This window comes from Pan troglodytes, chromosome 10 (genome assembly GCF_028858775.2).
Source record: "Pan troglodytes isolate AG18354 chromosome 10, NHGRI_mPanTro3-v2.0_pri, whole genome shotgun sequence".
In the NCBI taxonomy this organism is placed as follows: Eukaryota; Metazoa; Chordata; class Mammalia; order Primates; family Hominidae; genus Pan; species Pan troglodytes.
This window is the reverse complement of record NC_072408.2, coordinates 108,254,307-108,279,461: the sequence shown is the minus strand read 5'-3', so window position 1 is coordinate 108,279,461 and position 25,155 is coordinate 108,254,307. Positions and strand designations below refer to the sequence as shown.

The 25,155-nt window shown below is 41.6% G+C and overlaps 1 pseudogene; it reads right to left on the bottom strand.

Annotated features, from left to right (window-relative positions):
* Nucleotides 1–24,149: 24,149 nt before the first annotated feature.
* On the bottom strand, nt 24,150–24,438 carry LOC100610165 (small ribosomal subunit protein eS27-like; annotated as a pseudogene).
* Between the last annotated feature and the right edge of the window lie 717 nt (nt 24,439–25,155).

Sequence of the window (25,155 nt, the reverse complement as noted above, 5' to 3'; positions counted from 1 at the left end):
TGACACATCGTAATTACCCAGAGTCCATGGTTTACATTAAAGTTCACTCTCAGTGTTGTACATTCTATGGGTTTGGACAAATTTATAATGACATGTAATCTATCTTTATAGTATTACACAGAGTATTTTCACTGCCCGAAAAATCCTCTGTGTTCCACCTATTCATCCCTCCCTCCCCGCCCACAACTCCTGACAACCACTGATCTTTTAATGTCTAGTATGGAGATTTCTTAAAGATCTACCATTTGATCCAGCAATCCCACTACTGGGTATCTACCCAAAGGAAAATAAGTCATTATATCAAAAAGACACCTGCACATGCATGTTTATTGCTGCACAGTTCACAATTGCAAAGATATGCAACCAACCAATTGGTTGATTGGTGCCCATCAACCCATGAGTGGACAAAGAAAATGTGATATATATACACCATGGATACTACTCAGTCATAAAAAGAACCGAATAATGTATTTTGCAGCAACATGGATGGAGCTGGAGGCCATTATTCTAAGTGAAGTAACTCAGGAATGGAAAACCAAATACTACATATTCTCATTTATAAGTGGGAGCTAAACTATGGGTATGCAAAGGCATACAGATTGATATAATGGACTTTGAAAACTCAGAAGGCGGAGTTGTAGAAGAGGGATGATGGATTAAAAAACTGCATATTGGGTACAATATATACTACTTGGGTGATACGTAAATCTCAGACTTTACAACTATACAATTCATCAGTGTAACCAGAAACTGCTTGTACCACAAAAGCTATTGAAATAAATGAATATATATATTAAAATATCATTCATGATAGCAACAAAATGAAATACTCAAGGATAAATTTAACAAAATATGTGCAATACCTATATGCTACACATGACTGAGAAAAACCAAAGAACACCTAAACAGTGTTATTTACTGTGTTTATGAAATAAATAAATAAAAATTTAAAATTTTAAAATTCTAAAAATTAGGCCAGGCAAGGTGGCTCACGCCCATAATCCTAGCACTTTGGGAGGCTGAGGCGGGTGGATCGCCTGAGATCAGGAGTTTGAGACCAGCGTGGCCAACATGGTGAAACCCCGTCTCTACTAAAAATACAAAATTAGCAGGGCATGGTGGCACATGCCTGTAATCCCAGCTACTTGGGAGGCTGAGGCAGGAGAATCACTTGAAGCCAGGAGGTGGAGGTTGCAGTGAGCCGAGATCATGCCATTGCACTCAGCCTGGGAAAAAAGACTGAAACTCCATCTCAAAAATAAATAAATAAATAAATACTAAAAGTAAAAATAAATAAATAAATAAAATTCTAACAATTAAAAAAAGAAAGCTTTTCATCCTCTCGTAAAAATGACAATGGCTGGCAGGATTAAAGAAATTCATGGGAAATTGAAAATCTATCTATGCTTCAATTAGTATTTCTCCTGGTATATAAATTATTTTATTTCTTCATCATTATTCTTTGCCTGTGCAATATGCTGAAGTTACAAAGTTATGAAACTTGAAATCAAGTATCTAAAGTTTATGTTATTTATTTATATATTTATTTTAAAGACAGGGTCTCAGTCTGTGGCCCAGGCTGGAGTGTAGTGGTGTGATCTTGGCTCACTGCAGCCTCGACCTCCCAGGCTCAAATGATCCTCTTGCCTCAGTCCCCTGGGTAGCTGGAACTACAGGTGTGTGCCACCATGCCTGGCTAATTTTTGTATTTTTTGTAGAGGTGGGATTTTGCCATGTTTTCCAGGCTGTTCTTGAACTCCTGGGCTCAAGTGATCCTCCCACCTCAGCCTCCCAAAATGTGGGGATTACATGTGTGAGCCACCATGCCCAGCATATTTATTATGTTTATTTATCTTTTTAAGACTAGTCAAGTGCAGTAGTGAGAGGGGGAAAAGAGGAGAATAAGGATTTCAATCTTTGACTGCAAACAATCAATTGAGGTCACTCACTACCTTCGGAATAGCCAGGTTTATGACTTCATGTCTAAATATCTCACTATTTTGATGATATGTATCACTACTGTATCATGATCACATTTGAGGAGTTTATTATTGTTATAATATTGTTCTAATATAATGTTCATATTAGAATATCACCAGTTACCCCGGATATATCCTTTATAGCACTTTTGACCCCCTTCTCGCCAGGATCCAATTCAAGACCATACATTGCACTTTGTGGTGGTTCCATTTCATCCCTTTAAATCTGGAGGAGTTCCTCAGCCTTTCTTTGTCCTTCACAGCATTAACTCTTTTTTTTAATTTTTTTTTTTTTTTTTTTTGTAGAGATGGGGTTTTGCCATGTTGCCCAGGGTGGTCTGGAACTCCTGATCTCAAGTGGTCCTCTTGCCTCGGCCTCTCAAATTGCTAGGATTACAGGTAACTTTTTTTTTGTTTCTTAATGCAGGGTCTTGCTATGTTGTTCAGTCTGGTCTTGAACTCTTGGACTGAAGCAATCCTCCTGCTTCAGCCTCCAAAGTAGTTAGGACTACAGTTGCATGCCATGGCGCATGGCATCATTGACATTTTGAAGCCTGCAGGCTAGTTCTTTCATAGACTGTCCCTCAATTTGGGTTTCCTCATGATTAGGTTCTGATCATGCACTTTGGGCAGATATGCTACATGAAATGTTGTGTCCTCAGTGCATTATATCAGGAGGCATATATGATCTCAGCTTTCTTCACTATTGGTGATGTTAATGACAGACGCTTCTTGAGCTGGGTAACTAAATTGATATTAGTTACAAACAAATGGATTTTTTTTTTTTTTGAGATGGGGTCTCACTCTGTCACTCTGTCACCTAGGTTGGAGTGCAGTGTTGTGATCTCGGCTCACTGCAACCAACCTCCGCCTCCCAGGCTCAAGCCATTCTCCCACCTCAGCCTTCCAAGTAGCTGGGACCACAGACGTGCACCACCACACGCAGCTAAGTTTTGTATTTTTTGGTAGAGACGGGGTTTTGCCATGTTGCCCAGGCTGGTCTCAAACCCCTGAGCTCAAGCAGTCCACCTGTCTGGGCCTCCCAAGGTGCTAAGGTTACAGGCGTGAACCACAATACCCAACAACAAATGGATTTTATAATTCTTTCCTATCTTCTATTTGTGTTATTAAAAACCAATCTGGTGTTCTTCAAAAGCCTCCACTGTTGAAACACATAGAAGATATTAAGTCAGAGTGGCTAAGGGCACAGGCTAGAGTGCCTGACACATAGTGGTTCAAACCCCTGATTTCATTTATCAGGAGTAACCTTGAACAATTAACTAATTCTGTAGTTTCCTCATTTGGAAACTGATTGTAATGAGAGTCCCTGCAGCTCATTTGCTTGTAATAGTGTTAAATGAAGCAATCAATGTAATAAAGCACCCAGCACGTGGCCTGGCACAAAGTAAGAGCTCAATAATTATTCAAGATTTTTTTTTTTTTAAATCCTAGCCACTAGACCACTAGGGGCATGATTGTTGTTATTACAATGTTTTTTCTTTTTGTTTTTGTTTTTTTGAGACAGAGTCTCACTCTGTCACCAGGCTAGAGTGCAGTGGCGTGATCTGGGCTCACTGCAACCTCCACCTCACAGGTTCAAGCAATTCTCCTGCCTCAGCCTCCCGAGTAGCTGGGACTACAGGCATGCGCCACCACGCCCAGCTACTTTTTGTGTTTTTTAGTAGAGACGGGGTTTCACCATGTTGGCCAGGATGATCTCCATCTCTTGACCTCGTGATCCACCCGCCTCAGCCTCCCAAAGTGCTGGGATTACAGGCGTGAGCCACCGCGCCCGGCCTATTATTATAATTAATACACACAAGATCAAGCAGAGACGGTCGTTCTCCCTAAGACTTTGTCCATCTCTTTTGCCACTGGGATAGGGCCATATGATTCGTTCTGGCCAAAAAACTATAGGTGGAAGTGCCATATGCTGCCTCTATCTGGAACTTCCCCTGCTACAGGGACCTTGGAGGATGCATGCTCCAGGAGAAGTAGCTACAAGATGGAGATAGGTTGCCTGTCACATATAGAATTTCAATGAATAAGAAGTAAATCTTGGCCAGGTGCGGTGGCTCACGCCTGTAATCCCAGCACTTTGAGAGGCTGAGGTGGGCGGATCACGAGGTTAGGAGTTGAGCCTGGCCAACACGGTGAAACCCCGTCTCTACTAAAAATACAAAAATTAGCCGGTCGTGGTGACGCATGCCTATAATCCCACCTACTCAGGAGGCTGAGGCAGGAGAATCGCTCGAACCCGGGAGGTGGAGGTTGCAGCGAGCTGAGATTGCGCCATTGCACTCCAGCCTGAGCAACAGAGCGAGACTCTCTCTAAAAAAAAAAAAAAAAAAAAAAAAAAGGTAAATCTTTTTGTCTCCAGCCACAGACATATCAAGGTTTGTATTTTACTGCAGCAGAATCTAACATATCCTGGACTAATGTAAGTAGCATGTCCATATAAGGTGTGAATGATAGTTTGACAATTATTCCACAGACTAAATATACAAGTTTTTATGGTTGTTTTTCTTTTTTCTTTTTCTTTCTTTTCCTTTTTTCTTTTCTTTTTTTTTTTTTTTTTTTTGAGTCGGGGTCTCACTCTATAGTCCAGGCTGTAGTGCAGTGGTGCAATCACAGCTCACTGCAGCCTCAACCTCCTGGGCTCAAATGATCCTCTCACCTCAGCCTCACGAGTAGCTGGGACTATAGGCGAGTGCCACCACACCTGGTTAATTTAAAAAAATAATAAATTGGGGGACCAGACGCAATGGCTTGCACCAGTAATTTCAGCACTTTGGGAGGCCGAGGCAGGCGGATCACTTGAGGTCAGGAGTTTGAGACCAGCCTGGCTAACATCGCAAAAACCCACCTCTACTCAAAATACAAAATTAGCCGGGCATTGTGGTGGGTGCCTGTAATCCCAGCTACTTGGAAGGTTAAGGCAGGACAATCAATTGGGGAAGCAGAGGTTGCAGTGAGCTGAGACCCTGCGCCACTGCATGCCAGCCTGGGTGACAGAGCAAGACTCCATCTCAAAAAAATAAAATAAAATAAATAAATAAGGCCAGGCTTGGTGGCTCACACCTGTAATCACTGCACTTTGGAAGACCGAGGTGGATGGATCACTTGAGGTCAGGAGTTCGAGACCACCCTGGCCAAAATGGTGAAACTCCATCTCTAATAAAAATACAAAATTAGCTGGGAGTGGTGGCGCTTGCCTGTAGTCCCAGCTACTTGGGAGGCTGAAGCAGGAGAATCACTTGAACCCAGGAGGCGGAGGTTGCAGTGAGCCAAGATTGTGCCACTGCACTCCAGCCTGGGCAACGAAAGCAAAACTTCATCGCAAAAAATGTAAATAAATAAACAAACTTTTTGTAGAGATGGGGTCTTACTGTGTTGCCTAGGCTGATCTTGAACTCCTGGGCTCAAATGATCCTCCCACCTCAGCCTCCCAAAGTGCTGGGATTACAGATGTGAGCCACCATGCCCAGTCTAAGTATACTATTGATTGTATGTTTATTGATAGTTTATCGATAGTTTATTCTGTGTTTCCTGATACTCATTCAACACATATTTACTGAGCACTGACTACATATCTGACACTGTACTGTCAAACAGCAAGGAAAACTAGACAGGGTTTTTGTTGTTGTTGTTGTTGTTTGTTTTTTCGAGACAGAATCTCCCTCTCTAGCCTAGACTGGAGTGCAGTGGTTCGATTCAGCTCACTGCAACCTCCACCTCCTGAGTTCAAGCAATTCTCCTGCCTCAGTCCCCTGAGTAGCTGAGACTACAGGGGCGTGCCACCGTGCCTGACTAATTTTTATACTTTTAGTAGAGATGGGATTTCACCATGTTGGCCAGGCTGGTCTCGAACTCCTAATCTCAAGTGATCCACCTGCCTCGGCCTTCCAAAGTGCTGGGATTACTAATGTGAGCCATTGCGCCCGGCCAATACAGGGTTCTTGCATTCAAGAAGGAATAGTCTAGTGGGGGAGACAGGCATTAATGAAATAATGACAAGTGGATGTATCACTGGCATAAAAACGGACACATAGACCGACAGAACACAATAGATAACTCAGATACAAAACCGCAAATTTACAGTCAACTCATTTTTGACAGAGGCACCAAGAAGATATGTTGGAGAAAGGACAGCCTCTTTAATAAATGGTGGTGGGAAAACTGCATAGGATAACCCTATGCAGAAGAATGAAGCTAGACCCCTATCTCTCACCATATATAAGAATCAAATCAAAATGGATTAAAGACTTAAATCTAAGACCTGAAACTATGCAACTACTAGAAGAAAACATTGGGAAATGCTTCAGGACATTGGTCTGGGCAAAGACTTTTTGGGTAAGACCTCAAAAGCACAGGCAACAAAACAAAAATAGACAAATGGGATTACATCAAGCTAAAAAGCTTCTGCACAGCAAAGGAAACAATCAACAAAATGAAGAGAGAGTTTACAGAATGGGAGAAAGTATTTGCAAACCAGCCATCCAACAAGAGATTAATAGCCAAAATATATAAGGAACTCAAACAACCAAATAGCAAAAAAAAGGATAATCTGATTTTAAAATGAACAAAAGATCTGAATAGACATTTCTCAAAAAGAAGACAAATGGCTTACAAGTGTATGTGAAAAAATGCTCAACATCACTAATCATCAGACAAATGCAAATCAAAACCAAACTGAGATATTATCTCATTCCAGTTAAAATGGCTATAACCAAAAAGACAAAAAATAATGGATGCTGATGAGGATGTGGAAAAAGGGAAATGCTTGTGCACTGTTGGTGGGATTGTAAACTAATACAACCACTATGCAGAACAGTATGGCAGTTCCTCAAAAAACTAAAAATAGAACTACCACATCATGTAGCAATCCCACTGCTGGGTATATATCCAAAAGAAAGGAAATCACAGTATGGAAGAATTATCTGCACTCCCATGTTTATTGCAGCACCATTTACAATAGCTAAGATGTGGAATCAGCCTGAGTGTCCACCAATGGATAAATAATTAAAGAAAATATGGTACATATATAATGAAATATTATTCAGCCATACGTAAGAGTAAAATCCTGTAAAATGCAGCAACATGGATGGAACTGGAGGTTATTATGTTAAGTGAAATGAGCCAGGCACAGTATGACAAATACCACATGATCTCACTCATAAAAAGTGGATCTCATAGAGGTAGAGAGTTGATTGGTGGTTACCAGAGGCTGGCAAGAGAAGTGGGGCAGGGGACAAGGAAGAGAGATTGGTGAATGGGTACAAAAGTACAGTTAGAAAGAACAAGATCTCATGTTTGATAGTACAGTAGGGTGACTATAGTTAACAGCAATATATTATATATTTCAAAATAGCTAGAAGAGAAGAATTGGAATGTTTCCAACATAAAGAATAAATGTTTGAGGAGATGGATACCCCAATCACTCTGATTTGATCATTACACATTGTATGTATGTATAAAAATATCACATGCACCCCCAAAATATGTACAACTATTATGTATTAATTTTTTGAAAAGTGTTACTGGTGTCATGCTCTAAAGAAAAGAGGGAACCAGGGTGCTATGAGAGCCTGTAGCTGAGAAATGAGATCTACCACCAGCTGGATGATCTTTGGTAACTTAATAGCCTCATTTTTTTCTATATAAGTACATTGGCTTAGATGATCATAAAACTCCCTTCCAGCTCTAATATTCTATATTTCTTTCTGAAGTCCTTTCTCTTTATGTGTGTAAGCAGTTTTTTAATGGAAAAAAACAATTTAGCAGAAACATTGGCTAGCTGATACGGCAATGTGACTTCTTTTCATACTGCTAATGTGAATCCAATAGTCATGGGTAGCCTCCTTCAATGTTTTTGCTGAAACTTTGAAATATTGCTTACTAATCATCTTCAGAGGAACTTTGTGAGCTATGAGTAAGCAAGTTTCATTGAATAAGAAAAAGGCAGCTTACATTCATTTAGCAAAGATGGCCCTCTCTGTGGTGGCATTTGAAAAGAATGCTAAGAAAGCTGGTAATGGGATAACATCTCCTTCTAACTACCTGAAATCCCATGGTATTCATAACTCTTCAGAAAACTATTGAATGACAATGAATATGTTTACTTGGAAACAATACCACTTTTTTTTTCCTGTCTAACACTTTTTTTTTTTTTTTTGAGATGGAGTCTCGCTCTGTCGCCCAGGCTGGAGTGCAGTGGCGCGATCTCGGCTCACTGCAAGCTCTGCCTCCCCGGTTCACGCCATTCTCCTGCCTCAGCCTCCTGAGTAGCTGGGACTACAAGCGCCCACCACCACGCCCAGCTAATTTTTTTGTATTTTTAGTAGAGACGGGGTTTCACCGTGTTAGCCAGGATGGTCTCGATCTTCTGACCTCGTGATCCACCCGCCTTGGCCTCCCAACGTGCTGGGATTACAGGCGTGAGCCACCGCGCCTGGCCATTCCTATCTAATACTTGAGTGTGAATTTCTTTTTTTCTTTTCTTTTCTTTTCTTTTCTTTTCTTTTCTTTTCTTTTTTTTGAGACAGTTTTGCTCATGTTGAAGTCACTGGACGCTAAGGAAGGAGTTCAGAAAGACCTGGAGTTTGAGGGACTTGGCCAGAGAATGCAGACTTAGGTTGGGGTCCAGAAATGGGGATGCCCTAGGAAGACCCTGGCTGCCAGGCCAAGGGGACCCAAAATCAAAGATCAAGCCGGACACAGTGTCATAGAACTCAGGAGTTTGAGACCAGCCTGGGCAACATGGTAAAAACCCGTCTCTATAAAAAATACAAAAATTAACCATGTGTGTGTGGCTCGTGCCTGTGGTCCCAGCTACTCGGGAGGCTGAGGTAGGAGGATTGCTAAAGCCCAGGAAGTCAAACTGCAGTGAGCTGTGATTGAGCCACTGCACTCCAGCCTGGGTGACAGAACAAGACCTGTTTCAAAGAAAAAATTTTTTTAATTTAAAGAAAAGTCAAGGAAAAATAACTTTACTGCACAGTGTTTTCAGGGGATAACAATGAGTGCCTGACATGTTCATTACCAAATATGTTCACTACCTATTATGAAGCACTATACCATGCAACAATGGTCTTGCATACTCTAAAGAAAGAAGCATAGTCTAAGTACTTCAAACAAGAGAAGAAAGGAGTGTGAATTTTTTTGAATGACTGAAGGTCTTTGCTAGCAGATCCATAACATCTGTGTACCTCAGATAGCTGTTAAAGACAAAAAGAACAAGAAAAAATTAGCATGAACATGAATTCATGTGACATTGATTCCCACGTTGATGCCAGCGAAAAAGTCAATACATAACAGCAAAATAACCTTAAAAAAATGACATGACTAAGCAAAGCTGGTATTAATAAGTCAGTTCTTCTTTTTGTAAAGGACTCGAAACTTGCTAACTTAATAGGAGGAGTTTTCTCATGCCCATAGCACCATTTTCACATCCCGCATTTTGCCAGATTGGCATTTCCTTCCTTATTGTTAAATATTGTCAGTATTTTGAAAGGAGAAAAGAAGTCCATTCGAATGTGTGTAGAATATTCTCAACAATTCTGATAGAACAAGTAGAATTTAAATCAGAAACAATTACATTTTTTTTAATTGAAAGGGCAAGGAACTTTGGTTAATGTTCTGTGTTCTTGGAGGAAAATGTCATATTTATATTAAAAGTAAATATATTTTCTGCATTCATTCAAGTGAAGTAATTCACTTTATTTATTTATTTATTTATTTATTTATTTATTTACAGACAGAGTTTCGCTCTTCTTGCCCATACTGGAGTGCAATGGTGCAATCTCAGCTCACTGCAACCTCCACCTCCCAGGTTCAAGCAATTCTCCCACCTCAGCCTCCCAAGCAGCTGGGATTACAGGTGCCCACCATCACGCCTGGCTAACTTTTTGTATTTTTAGTAGAGATGGGGTTTCACTATGTTGGCCAGGCTAGTCCCGAACTCCTGATCTCAGGTCATCCATCCGCCTCAGCCTCCCAAAGTGCTAGGATTACAGGCATGAGCCACCACGCCCGGCCAATTCACTTTATTTCATGTTATTCTTTTCTTTTGCTGGTCAATGAAATTATTATTTTTTTAACTATTCTTATTTCAATAGTTTTTGGGGAACAGGTGGATTTTGGTTACATGGATGAGTTCTCTAGTGGTAATCTCTGAGATTTTGGTGCACCCGTCACCCGAGGAGTGTACACTGTACTCAATGTGTAGCCCCCAAAGTCCATTGTATCATTCTTATGCCTTTGCATCCTCATAGCTTAGCTCCCATATTTCATATTATTCTTGAGTTGTCTCAAATATGATGTACACATATAGTTTGTAAGGAATTCTAAGAAAAGAGAAAAAAATTCTTCACAATTATATCCATATCTTGTATTACAGAAGGAAATTTGGGGATCCAGTGGTTTTCAAATCTTTTTCTTTTTTAACCAGTGGAACATATTCCTACAACAGACTGTCATATGGAATGTCAACATATAAAACACAGGAAAGCTACCGTAGTGGGGAAGGTAACTGAGACTGTGCCTCGCATCTGGCCCTCCAAAGGCATCATAGAACTGTTTCAAAAATCACTGATCTAGCCCAAGCTGTTGATGCTGCTCAAAAACGAAAACCAGGTTGCCTAACTTAGGTTAACTGGCTGGTCCCAAAACATAAAGCTGGTTTAAAAGAAAGTCTGGGGCCCAGCATGGTGGCTCACACCTATAATCCCAACACTTTGGGAGGCCAAGGTGGATGATCACTTGCGGTCAGGAGTTCGAGACTAGCCTGGCCAAGATGGTGAAACCTCATCTCTACTAAAAATACAAAAATTAGCAGGGCATGGTGGCAGGTACCTGTAATCCCAGCTATTCAGGAGGCTGAGGCAGGAGAATCTCTTGTACCTGGTAGGTGAAGGTTGCGGTGAGCTGGGATCATGCCACTGCACTCCAACCTGGCCAACAAAGCAAGACTCCATCTCAAAAAAAAAAAAAAAGAAAAAGAGAGAGAGAGAGAACCGGGTACTAGAACCTTGGTCTTTGATTCTCAACCCAGTACTCATTAAAAAAAATTTTTTTTTTTTTGAGACAGAGTCTCAGTCTGTCACCCAGGCTGCAGTGCAGTGGCACGCTCTTGGCTCACTGCAACCTCTGCCTTCCAGGTTCAAGCTATTCTCTTACCTCAGCCTCCGAAGTAGCTGATACTACAGGCATGCACCACCATGCCTGGATAATTTTTGTAGTTTTAGTAGAGATGGGGTTTTACCATGTTGCCCAGGCTGGTCTCAAACTCTTGACCTCAAGTGATCCGTTCGCCTTGACCTCCCAAAGTGCTGGGATTACAGGTGTCAGCCACCATGCCTGGCCCCAGCATTCATTTTTAAATAAACTTTCTTTGCATCACTATTTTATCACACAGAGTTCAACATATCATAGGATCATGAAAGAATATATTATGCTGACTCAGTCAATATCAAATAGAGATAATCACTTATATATATATTTTTTTTAATGATTTTTTAAAAAATTTTTATAGAGATGGGGTTTTGCCATATTGCCCAGGCTGGTCTTGAATTCCTGGGGTCAAGCGATCTGCATGTCTTGGTCTCCCAAAGTGCTTGGAATTATAGGTGTGAGCCATCTTGCCTAGCCAAGGTTATCATTATAATACACATTAAAAAATTTATTAAAATAATGTAATGCTGGGCATAGTGGCTCATGCCTGTAATCCTAACACTTTGGGAGGCTTAGGCAGGTGGATCTCTTGAGGTCACGAGTTCGAGACCAGCCTGACCAACATGGTGAAAACCCATCTCTACTAAAAATGCAAAATTAGCTGGGTGTGGTGGTGCACACCTGTAATCCTAGCTATTTGGGAGGCTGAGGCAGGAGAATCACTTGAACTCGGGAGGCAGGAGGTGGAGGTTGCAGGGAGCCAAGATTGTGCCATTGCACTCTAGTCTGGGCAACAAAGAGCAAAATTACGTCTCAAAATACATAAACAAATAAATAAATGTAATAATATAAACTATTTTAATTGTTTTTTTTTTTTTTTTTTTTTGAGACAGAGTTTTACTCTTGTTGCCCAGGCATGATTTCTGCTCACTGCAACCTCTGCCTCCCAGGTTCAAGTGATTCTCCTGCTTCAGCCTCCCAAGTAGCTGGGATTACGCTTGGCTAATTTTTGTTATTTTTAGTAGGGATGGGGTTTTCCTATGTTGGTCAGGCTGGTCTTGAACTCCTGAACTCAGGTGATCCACCTGCCTCGGCCTCCCGAAGTGCTGGAATTACAGGCATGAGGCATGAGCCACTGCGCCCAGCCTATTTCAATATATTTTAAGTAAAATTTTATGGTAATACTTGGCCTTAAAATATGTTTTAGTCCTTGGCAAAGCAATGTGGATTCATTTTTATTTGAGAGGTATATTTTGAGTGACACATTGTGCTATGCTGAAATGAGCCGAACAGGTCCAGCAGCTGCTGTACACTGTGCCTATATGCTTATCCTCAGTCTTTGCATGACTGGTTCCTTCTTACCTCCCACACTTCAGGCTTCAGCTGGAATGTCACCTTCTTTGAGCCCTTTCCTGGCCCTTCTATCTAAAACAGCCTCTTCTTCCTAGTTACACTTTATCACCTTACCCTTTCTCTCCTCCAGAGAATTTATTGCTAACTGTATATATCTTACTTACCTACTTGTTTACATGTTGAAAGCTTCAAGTTGTGCCTCTTTTGGGACAAAGCCCTCAGGAGAAAGCATGCCTGGGCTCAATGGCCAGGACTCAGTAAATATTTATTTATTTATTTTTATTTATTTATATACATTTTTAAGATGGGGTTTCACTCTTCTTGCCCAGGTTGGAGTGCAATGGTATGATCTCGCCTCACTGCAACCTCCACCTTCCAGGTTCAAGCGATTCTCCTGCCTCAGCCTCCCGGGTAGCTGAGGTTACAGGCATGCGCCACCACACCTGGCTAATTTTATATTTTTAGTAGAGACAGAGCATCTCCATGTTGGTCAGGCTGGTCTCAAACTCCTGACCTCAGGTGATCCACCTGCCTTGGCCTCCCAAAGTGCTGGGATTACAGGCATGAACCACCATGCCCAGCCTTATTTATTTATTTTTGAGATGGAGTCTGCTCTGTCACCCAGGCTGGAGTACAGTGGTGCAATCTTGGCTCACTGCAACCTCTGCTTCCCGGGGTTCAAGTGATTCCCCTGCCTCAGCCTCCCCAGTAGCTGAGATTACAGGCGTCCGCCACCATCCCTAGCTAATTTTTGTATTTTTAGTAAAGACAGGGATTTGCCATGTTGGCCAGGCTGGTCTCAAATTCCTGACCCCAGGTGATCTGCCCACCTTGGCCTCCCAAAGTGCTGGGATTACAGGCATGAGCCACCGCACCCGGCTAATTTTTGTATGTTTAGTAGAGACAGGGTTTTGCCATGTTGGCCAGGCTAGTCTTGAATTCCTGACCTCAAGTGACCCACCTGCTTTGGCCTCCCAAAGTGCTGGGATGAATATTTATTGAATGAATGAATGATCAAACATGCATAGTGCCCAAGGGCACACAGCTGTACATGATAAACTTAGAATTTAATAGGAGTGTGAATACAGGTTGTGCTTGGAATGGTTGTGGATGGACAGGGGTTCTCCAGCCCTGGAGAGGCAGTTTGTGGGAACAGAAGACTAATAACTGTCCCCTGTATGAATACTTCAGCCCCACTTCTTTCCTTAGCTAGTACTTAACCTCACTTTCCTCAGCTGTAAGTGAGAGCAATAACACCAACTTTGGTGTCCATTAATGGAAGTCTCTTTTCTCCATGCCTGCCAATGAGGCTTACAAGAGGTGTGCTGACTCTACAGGAGCACCTCATTGTGTGTATTTAGGGGATGGCAGGGAAGACTGGAATCACTCATCTTGAGCCAATGGTTACGGTTTCATTATATGGATTGAGACCCTAATGGGACTGTTGGGAGGTTAGCTAGAGAGGGCCCACCAGAGGTCTATTTGCATGAAAGATCAGGAGCCTTCTAAGAAGATTCTTATTCCAAGGAATCACTTAGTTACTGTAGGACAAAGCCAATTCTGAATGTTGCATGTTGCTACTCACTCAGATTTGAAGAGTTTATGTATGATGTTGAAACCAGAACTAAGTTGATTTTTTTCTCTTTTTTTTTTTTTTTTTTGGAGACGTCTTACACTGTCTCCCAGGCTCGAGTGCAGTGGCTCGATCTCAGCTCACTGCAACCACCCCCTCCCGGTTCAAGCAATTCTACAGCCCCTCAGGTAGCTGGGACTACAGCCACGTGCTGCCACGTGCCACCACGCCCGGCTAATTTTTGTATCTTTAGAAGAGAAGTTTTCACCATGTTGGCCAGGCTGGTCTCGAACTCCTGACCTGAAGTGATCTGCCCGCCTTAGCCTCCCAAAGTGCTGGGATTGCAGGCATGAGCCACCGCACCCGGCCAAGTAAGTTCTTTTGACTTGACACAGAAGTTTTTATGAGACGTGATGGGGAAAGGATTACCCTGCACGGCTTGAACCTCTCTGTGTGTTGGCACATCGGAGAGTGCACCTGAATATCTCCCCATTGTAGGCTGAGAGAACACGCACGCATGGGGTTTGCATGGGGGTTAGGAGTCTTACAGTTTTATGTATAGAAAACAGAGCCTGAGAAATGCTATGTATTATTGTTAATAAATTTCTACCTTTTCAGTTCATCTTCTTCCCAGTATCTCCCCAACAGAATGTTTTACAGCTGTTGAAAAGAACGAAGTAACTCTACATGTATTGATACAGAATATTTGCCAAGATATGTTCTTTTTAAGTGTAAAAAGATACAGAACAGTGTAAATATTATGCTGCTATTTATATTAAAGGAAATATGCATGCATCTGTATATGCATATAATACATTTAGAAAGAAACACAAGACCATTAATAGTAATTAGTTTGGCCAGGCGCAGCGGCTCACGCCTGTAATCCCAGCACTTTGGGAGGCCAAGGAGGGTGGATCACCTGAGGTTGGGAGTTCGAGGCCAGCCTGACCAACATGGAGAAACCTCGTTTCTACTAAAAATACAAAATTAGCCGGGCGTCGTGGTGCGTGCCTGTAATCCCAGCTACTTGGGAGGCTGAGGCAGGAGAATTGCTTGAACCTGGGAGGTGGAGGTTGCGGTGAGCCGAGATTGCACCATTGCACTCCAGCCTGGGCAATAAGAGCAAAAGTCTATCTCAAAAAAAAAAAAAAAAAGTGATTAGTTCTGAGAAGGAGATTCTGGCTGAGGAAGTTAGGGTTGTAGATATATATATTTAAAATGATGCATTGCAAAAATAAAATTGAAATTGAAAATGACTCAGCCTGGACAACACAGTGAGACCTCAACTCTACCAAAACATTAAAAAAAAAAAAATAGCCAGGCATAGTGGCACATGCCTGTAGTCCCAAGTGGGAGGATTGCTTGAGCCTGGAGGTTGAGGCTGCAGTGAGCCAAGATCACACTACTTCATTCCAGCCTGGGTGACAGAGTAAGACCCTGCCTCAAAGAAAAAAAAAAAATACTGGTGAATTACTCTGAAGTTTCTCATAGTATTGATGACGTACTTACTCTTCCCAAATAATAGGAAAAGAAGAACATGCCATTTAGAGAATAATTTGTAAATATTTTCAGTTTTCATATGTGTATGTGTGTATGTGTTATTTCTTTTTATAAGGAAATTTCTTATTTTGGGTAGGCCAGTTTTTTTTTTTCCCAGAGGCAGAGCACAGAAATAGTGCTGAGGAGGTCTGGTTCTGATGTCAGACAGCTTGGACTCTAATTCTAGCTCTGCTGCTTACTAGCTATGCACCTTGGGCAAATTGCTTAACTTACCTAAGCTTCAATTTCATTGCCTTTAAAATATGGAAGAATAATAGTATTTACTTAATGGTGTTGTTTATAAAGATTTATTTATTTATTTATTTTGGAGATGGAGTCTCACTCTCCCAGGCTGGAGTGCAATGGCGCAATCTTGGCTCACTGTAACCACTGCCTCCCAGGTTCAAGCGATTCTCCTGCCTCAGCCTCCTGAGCAGCTGGGATTACAGGCACCACTACCACACCTGGCTAATTTTTTGTATTCTCAGTAGAGACAAGGTCTTACCATGTTGGCCAGGCTGGTCTCGAACTCCTGACTTCAGGTTATCCGCCCGCCTCAGCGTCCCAAAGTGCTGGGATTACAGGTGTGAGCCACCACACTCAGCTATAAAGATTTTTTTTTTTTTTTTTTTTTTTGAAATGGAGTCTCGCTCTGTCACCCGGGCTGGAGTGCAGTGGCGCGATCTCGGCTCACTGCAAGCTCCTCCTCTCGGGTTCACGCCATTCTCCTGCCTCAGTCTCCCAAGTAGGTGGGACTACAGGCGCCCACCAGCACGCCTGGCTTATTTTTTTGTATTTTTAGTAGAGACGGGGTTTCACCGTGTTAGCCAAGATGGTCTCGATCTCCTGACCTCGTGATCCGCCCGCCTTGGCCTCCCAAAGTGCTGGGATTACAGGTTTAAGCCACCGCGCCCAGCCAGCTATAAAGATTTAATGAAGTACAATAGTTGCCCCTTATCTGTGGTTTTGCTTTCCTTGATTTCAGTTACCCACGGTCAACCCTGGTTGAGGAAAATAGGTGAATACAGTACAGTAAGACATTTTGAGACAGAGAGATTACATTCACATAACTTTTATTACAGTGTATTGTTATAATTGCTGTTTTATTTTATTATTAGTTATTGTTGTTAATTTATTTCTGTGCCTAATTTATAAGTTTAACTTTATCATAGGTTTGTAGATATAGGATAAAACAGTATATATAGGGTTCAGGATACTATCTGCAGTTCCAGGCACCCACTGGAGTCATGGAACGTATCCCCTGCAGACACGGGGGGACTATGCAATGCGGTTGAAGCAAACAGCATACTGACTGGCCCACAGTAAGCGCTTGATAAATGTTAGAAGGAAGTACGTGTAATGAACATTCAGTGCACACACGATAAGAATCTGTGGGATAAAGTAAACATTTGTTTTCCTTTTTGAAAAGTGTGGCTATCTTGTGACAGATACAGATAATAAAACCCATTTAGAGATATTCCATTTGTCTAATCAACAGTCTAGTAATTGCCAGTCACTGGTTGAGGTTTAAGCCGCTCAAGGATGGCAGCCATTGAGAGTTGAGCCAGGTGTGGAGATGCAAGCTGCAAATGGCAGGGCTTCACGGCCGTCTGGAAGAGACTTTGTTACCTCTTTCACCTACCTGTGTTTTCTGATGCTCTTAGTATTCTTAGTTTTCCCATGTCTCACTTCACAAGATGGAAAGAACTACGGACTGAAGAAAAGAAGAGTTCAAGTTAATGAGCAGGGTGACCTCAAGGCCACAGCATCCCCAGTTGTAAAACAAGGAGACTGGAACAGATGATCTCCGAGGTTCTTCTGGCTCTAAGCATTCTATAAAAATGCCAGGCCTGAGTCAGCCCTTCTGGTCTCTATGAATTCTGTATTCTGTGTTGCTCTATTCTGAAGAACTGAGATTACAGATGACAGAGAGCTTTGCAAAACCAGAACTAAAGATGACCTCCTTCCATAAATATTTTATCAGAAGCTAGAGAACTACATAAATGAAAAGATAGTTAAAAGTGAATATTAATGTCTGTCTTCTGAGAATTTTCACTTTACTTTGTGAAGAGAAGTTTCCATCAGAGGTATGTAAACTAAATTAAGAATAGAAATTCTTTAAAGAAAACAAACTTAAATGACTAAAATCTGTTAAGAATAAGATTCATTATACTTTATAGCTCCTATTCAAGTGATACATTACTTTTACTAGGTGTACTCATTTAGCTTATATTTTCCAGCATTTTCAGAAATATTATATGTTTTGCATAGTAATGATTATAATGCTTTACATTTGTGGAGCTAATACTTTACAAGTTTACCAAGAGATTTTACAGTAAATTTCAATTATAATGACTTACAACCAAAATATTTATCTGATCAAAAATTTGGTAATATGTAATATAGTTACTTACTCTTGTCAAAAATTATAAATTTATATTAGGGTTAAAGTGTATTTTATACAACAAATATTGCAAGGTGGTTAAAACACAACTGTTCAATAGAAATGCAAAGTAGGATGGTAGGTTCTGAAATGCTTCTACGTTTTTTCCCACAGTTGTGAGTTAAGCAATATTCAAAGAACTTCCTTATTTTAACTTTAAGATTAAAACAACTTCTCTATATCAATAATAAAGATTCTTTGTCTTTCAACAGGCAGAAAGTCCACTTCATTATTTGGTATGCAGCATGATATTTAGTATAAAGCAGATTGTTTGACCAAGCTGTTGAAATCATGATATAATAACAAATCATACTCTATGGACAAATCTTTTATGCAATATGATGCTAATTTCTCATGCATAATATATTGTGTGTATTTGGCTTTGAAAAGTGAGACAAAAACAGCAGTAGCAAATGCTAGTGTTTCAGAAGCTAAAGAGAAATTTGAAATTTAATATCAACATTTATTTTTAATATCGTTAACTTTTGAATGGATCAAATTATTGCTTAGCTTGGACTGCCTCATTTGAATAGGCTGGGGAAATTCCAAATTGGCAGTTTCCTCTATGTTCTGGAAAACAATTTTATAAAATACTGAAACATTTGATATCTCTCTGGAGCACCAATGCTGTAGTAAGTTATTCATTCATTCATTCATTTATTCAACAAAACTTGCAACTTACTATACCTGAGCCACTGTGGTAAGCCTCCTAGGAAAGAAAAATATATATATAACTGGTTACTTGTGTACATAATGATAAGCAACAATTAATAGTTGTAGGTGATTAGTGTAACATTCCAAGTGCCAGCAATGGATACTATAATATAATAAAGATGGGGGGAATTGGGGAACTAGAGTAGTAATGGAAGGCTTTGCCCAGGAGAAAGAGCTTGAAAAGGTGAGTTGGATTTATATGGAGGGAAATGAATAGAGAAAGCATCTCAGGAAAGAGAAGCAATATACAGAACTTTATAGCATCAGTCATGAAAAAGACAATAAATAGACCAGAGAACATAGAACTTCAAAATTACTTCAATAGTTGTCTTAGTCTGTTTTCTGTTGCTTAAAACAGAATAACTGAAACTGGGTAATTTATAAGAAAAGGAATTTATTCCTTATAGTTATGGAGGCCAAGAAGTCCAAGGTCAAGGGACCATATCTGGTGAGAGCCTTCTTGCTGGTGAGGACTCTCTGCAGACTCCCAAGGCTGTGCAGGATGTCTCATGGTAAGGGGACTGAGTATGCTAGCTCAGGTGTCTCCCTTTTCTTAGAAAGCCACCAGTCCTACTCTCATAATAATCCATTAATTCATGAATCCGTGAATCCAGAAATGGATTAATCCGTCATGAAAGCAGAGCCCTCATGGCCCAGTCACCTCTTAAAGGCCCCACTTCTCAATACTGCCACACTGGGGATTAAATTTCAACATGATCTTTGAAAGGTAGAAAAAGGTACAAATATTCATGCATTAGCATCCCCTGGGAGCTTGTAGAAATGCAGAATCACAGTCTGATTGTGCATGTTCAAGGTCTTTGGTGCTTTTTTTGTTTGTTTTTTTGTTTTGTTTTTTTAGAGATGGAGTCTCACTCTGTCGCCCAGGCTGGAGTGCAGTGGCACCATCTCGGCTCACTGCAAGCTCCACCTCCAGGTTCACGCCATTCTCCTGCCTCAGCCTCCCGAGTAGCTGGGACTACAGGCGCCCGCCACCACGCCCAGCTAATTTTTGTATTTTTAGTAGAGAGGGGGTTTCACTCTGTTAGCCAGGATGGTCTCGTTCTCCTGACCTCGTGATCTACCTGCCTCAGCCTCCCAAAGTGCTGGGATTACAGGCTTGAGCCACCTCGCCCGGCCAGGTGCTTTGTATGTAGACATTAAAGTCTGAGGAGTTTCACTCTTGACTAATCCTTCATTTTGCAGAGGAATCTGAACCACAGAGTGGCTGGATGGCTTTCCCAATGGTAATGGCAAACCTCACTATAGAAGCAAAATCTACAGAGTCCTGGAAACAGTGAGTTTCCCCCCGATTCCACAATGTTTGACTGAACTGGAGAGAGGTAGTCAGTTGGATCTGATTATGGAAGTATCTGAATGCTAAGTTAAGAAATTCAAGCCTCATCCTTCATGAATTCAACAAACATTTATTGAACTCCAGTGTGGTAGCACTGGGGATACAGAGAAGAATAAGAAAGACGCTGCCCTTAAAAAGTTAGCCTTCTAAAAAAGTAAGTAACTGCTATTATTTAAATGTTCCTGCCAAAACTCATGTTCAAATGTAATTGCCAGTCGGGCGCGGTGGCTCACGCCTGTAATCCCAACACTTTGGGAGGCCGAGGTGGGCGGATCACGGGGTCAGGATTTCGAAACCAGCCTGGCCAACATGGTGAAACCCTGTCTCTACTAAAAATACAAAAATTAGCTGGGTGTGGTGATGGGCGCCTGTAATCCCAGTTACTTGGGAGGCTGAGTCAGGAGAATTGCTTGAATCTGGGAGGAGGAGGTTGCAGTGAGCTGAGATCACACCATTGCACTCCAGCCTGGGTGACAGAGTGAGACTCCAACTCAAAAAAAAAAGCGTAATTGCCATTATAACAGTATTAAGAGGTGCTGTTAGCTGGGCACAGAGGCTCATGCCTGTAATCCCAGCACTTTGGAAGGCTGAGGCAGGAGGATCACTTGAGGCCGGGAGTTTGAGACCATCCTTGGCAACATAGCAAGACCTTGCCTCAAAACAAAACAAAACAAAAAAGAGGTGCTTTCTCTTTTTTTTTTTTATTTTGAGATGGAGTCTTGCTCTGTCACCCAGGCTGGAGTGCAGTGGTGTGATCTCAGCTCACTGCAAGCTCCACCTCCCAGGTTCACACCATTCTCCTGCCTCAGCCTCCCAAATAGCTGGGACTACAGGCACCCGCCACCACGCCTGGTAATTTTTTTGTATTTTTAGTAGAGACGGGGTTTCACTGCGTTAGCCAGGATGGTCTCAATCTCCTGACCTTGTGATCCACCTGCCTCGGCCTCCCAAAGTGCTGGGATTACAGGTGTAAGAGGTGCTTTCTTTAAGAGGTAATTCAGTCATGAGAGCTCTGCCATCATAAATGGATTAACGCTATTATCTCAGGAGTGGGCTCCTGATAAAGGATGAATTCAGTTCTATTTCTCCTCTTGTTCTCATAAGCTTGCTTAACCTTCTGCCATGTTATGATGCAACACAAAGGCCTCGCCAGAGGCAATGCCAAGCTCTTGGACTTTCCAGTCTCCAGAACTGTGAGAAATTAATTTGTTTTCTTTATAAATTACCCAGCCTGTGGTATTCCATTACAGCAGCAGAAAACTGATTAAGATAGTAACCAACAATTACGAACATCCTTGGCAATGAGTTTTAAAGGTTTCTAATAGAGAAATTAACATGACATATTCTGTGAACATTTATTAAGTACCTAGTACAGGACAGACTTTATTAGATGCAAAGTGGTGGTATTCAAAGGTATTTGAGGGTGAGGAAAAATAGGCTACTGTCCGAGAGTAGGAGATAAAGGATGAATGAATAAGATTTGGTCACTGTGAGGCCAGAGAAAGGCCCTCTGCATTAACCCATAGGTGGCAAGGAGAGGTAGAATTTGGCTCATTGAGCAGAGAAATAAGAAAGTTGGGAGAGTAAATCAGATTTTTAGAGTTGTGTTTGTTTTACTTTTTAGTTAGCAAAAAGGTATGTTTGGTTTTAGACATATGAAGCTTGAGTGAATATCCCATAAAGAACTCTCTAGTAAGTAGTTGGAGATTCAGAACAGAAGCTTGAGAGAAAATCAGGACTGGAGAAAGGGTTCATCAGATGTTTTTGTTTATAAGAATCCATTTTCTTTGGGAGGCTGAGGCAAGAGGATTGCTTGAGACTTGGAGTTCAAAGCTGCAGTGAGCTATGATCGTGCCATACATCCCAGCATGGGTGACAGAAGGAGACCCTGTCTCTTAAAAAAAAAAAAAAAAGAAAGAAAGAAAGAAAAAAAGGCCAACAGTTCATTTTAATCACTGGTAAGTCAATAGGATTGATTGGGCAGTTTCAAGTTGTTGATTGGTTAGATATATTTCGTTTGCTTTTATTTATTTATTTAGAGACAGGGTCTCACTCTGTTGGTCAGGCTGGAGTGCAGTGGCATGATTACTCACTGGTGCAGCCTCAATCTCCCCAGCTCAAGTAATCTTCCTGCCTCATCCTCCCGAAGTGCTGGGACTACAGGCATGCACCACCATGCCTGGCTTTGTTTGCCTTTAAATAAAGTTCCAAAGCCTTTGCTTTCTCAGCTACAACTAACACAGTTATGTTTCATTATAACAATCGTTATGTCACTTTTGGGACTCAGAAAACAATATCTGGCTGAGTATAGTCGCTTATGCTTGTAATCCAGCACTTTAGGAGGCTGAGGCGGGCGATTGCTTGAGGCCAGGAGATCGAGATCAGCCTGGGTAACACAGCAAGACTCTGTCTCTACAAAAACAAAAACAAAATAGCCAGGCATGGTGGCATGTGCCTGTAATCCTAGCTACTTGAAGGCTGAGGCAGGAGGATAACTTGAGGCCAGGAGTTTGAGACCAGCCTGGCAACATAGTGAGACCCCGTCTCTACAAAAAAAATTTAGAAATTAGCTGGATGTGGTGGTGTAGTAGTTTCAGCTACCTGGGAGGCTGAGGTGGGAGGTTCGCTTGAACCTGGGAGGCTGAGGCTGCAGTGAGCCGAGATCATGCCACTGCACTCCAGTCTGGGTGACAGAGTGAAACCCTGTCTCTTAAAAAAAACACAATACCCCCAAAATGAAGGCCTCAGAAGCAAAACTTTTTGTCTTTCTCCTGATGTTCTTTCAGTCCCATTCTCCCCAAAAACTAGCCATAGAAACCAGAATCCCTCTTCCCAAGGCAGATCATAGAAATCAGAACCCTTTTTCCCCAAAGTCAGCCATAAAACCTAAAAAGATTACTTTTATTTTCCTTCTATCTTTCTGTGTAAAAATTGGCCAAAAAAAATTATCTGAGCTATCTTCTTTGACTGTTGATCCTAAGACCCTCCATTCCAGAGAGGGTCCTGCCCCATAACCAGAAAAAAAAATACCCAGAGAGGCTGAAAAGAATCTAGACACACAGGCATTTCTGGGTGTCCTACTCAGGCTATTAGCATTAGGTCATAACCTTTTTGTCCAATCACATTTCTACACCACTGTTCTAGTTTGTAAACCTAAACATTAAAGGACAATTTTCCCTGTATTTTTGGATCTTCATTCTAAAGGCTTCTGTGTATACATGTTAAATAAATCCGTATGTCTTTTCTGTTTTTGTCTTTCATTTATTTTATTTTATTCTTTAGAGACTGGGTCTTGCTATGTTTCCCAGGCTGGTCTCCAACTCCAGGCCTCAAACAATCCTCCTGCCTGAGCCTTCTGAGTTGCTGGGATTACAGATGTGCCCCAACTGTCCCCAGTTGTTGTATGCATTTTCTTCAATTAATCTGCTTTTTTGTGGATTGGTTTTTCAATACCATTCAGAAGGCCAAAAGGAACCTTTCCTTTGGCCCCTACATCACAAAAGTCACCTAATTTCTTTTTCCTGCCAGTGCAACATTAACAGCAAAAATGCCAGTAACCAAGTTTTTTTTTAACTCCATTTTCCAAGTCCTATTGTAATATATTTTATCATGCAAGTGTTCACTTTTTAAAATATTTTAGCTAACTTTAACTTCAGAAACAACAGCTGTCCTATAGCCTAAAAAATTTGATCAACTATATAAATAGTTATTATAGTTAATGCATAGCTGGGTACTTTAAGTTCCTCTAAAAATTATGTAACTAATAATTTAATTTTTAATTTTTTGAACTTTTTTTTTTTTAAATAATAAAGACTGGGTTTCACCATGTTGCCCAGGCTGGTCTTGAATTCCTGGACTCAAGTGACCCGCCTGCCTCAGCCTCTCAAACTGCTGGAATTACAGGCATGAGCCACCTCCCAGGCTCAAGTGATTCTTTCCACCTTAGCCTCCCAAATAGCTGGGACTACAGATGTGTGCCAACATGCCCGGCTAATTTTTTTTTAATCCAAAATGTGCTTATTGAGATGGTTTCCCACTCCTCTTGATTCAGAGTGCTTTTAGTGCTGCTTTCTCCTAAAGGAACATCCTTCTGTAAGCCTTGCTTTTCCTCTTGTGGGCTAGCAGTGGACAGTAGAGCAGCCAAAACACAAAACTACTGTTTGTGCATGCTAAAGACCATGGTGATTTTATAGCATCCTGGGTATTTCACATCCATGAAGTAGGAATTGGGGCTCTGCACCAGGCGTTTCCTCTTGGGTTTCCTCTTCTTCTCTCCTGAAGAGGGATGAAGGAGATCCTTTGCAAGAGGCATGTTCTCGTGGGTAGGTCATCACTGCCAGAAAGGACTTTTTACTTTTTTTTTTTGAGACAGAGTTTCGCTCTTGTTGCCCGGGCTGGAGTGCAATGGCGCAATCTTGGCTCACCACACCCTCCACCTCCCGGGTTCAAGCGATTCTCCTGCCTCACCCTCCCAAGTAGCTGGGCTTACAGGCATGCGCCACCATACCCAGCTAATTTTGTATTTTTAGTAGAGACAGAGTTTCTCTATGTTGGTCAGGCTGGTCTCGAACTCCTGACCTCAGGTGATCTGCCAGCCTCAGCCTCCCAAAGTGCTGGGATTACAGGCGTGAGCCACTGCGCCAGGCAACTTTTTTTTTTGAGATGGAGTCTCATTCTGTTGCCCAGGCTGGAGTACAGTGGGGCAATGCTGGCTCACTGCAACCTCCACCTCCTGGGTTCAAGTGATTCTTCTGCCTCAGCCTGCCAAGTTGCTGGGATTACTAGGAACACGCCACCATGCCCAGCTAATTTTTGTATTTTTAGTAGAGATGGGGTTTCATCATATTGGCCAGGCTGGTCTCGAACTTCTGACCTCGTGATCCACCCACCTCAGCCTCCCAAAGTGCTGGGATTACAGGCATGAGCCATTGTGCCTGGCTGATTTTTAAATTTTTTATACAGATGAGGTTTCATCATGTTGCCCATGCTGGTCTCAAATTCTTGGGCTCAAGTGATCCACCCTCTTTAG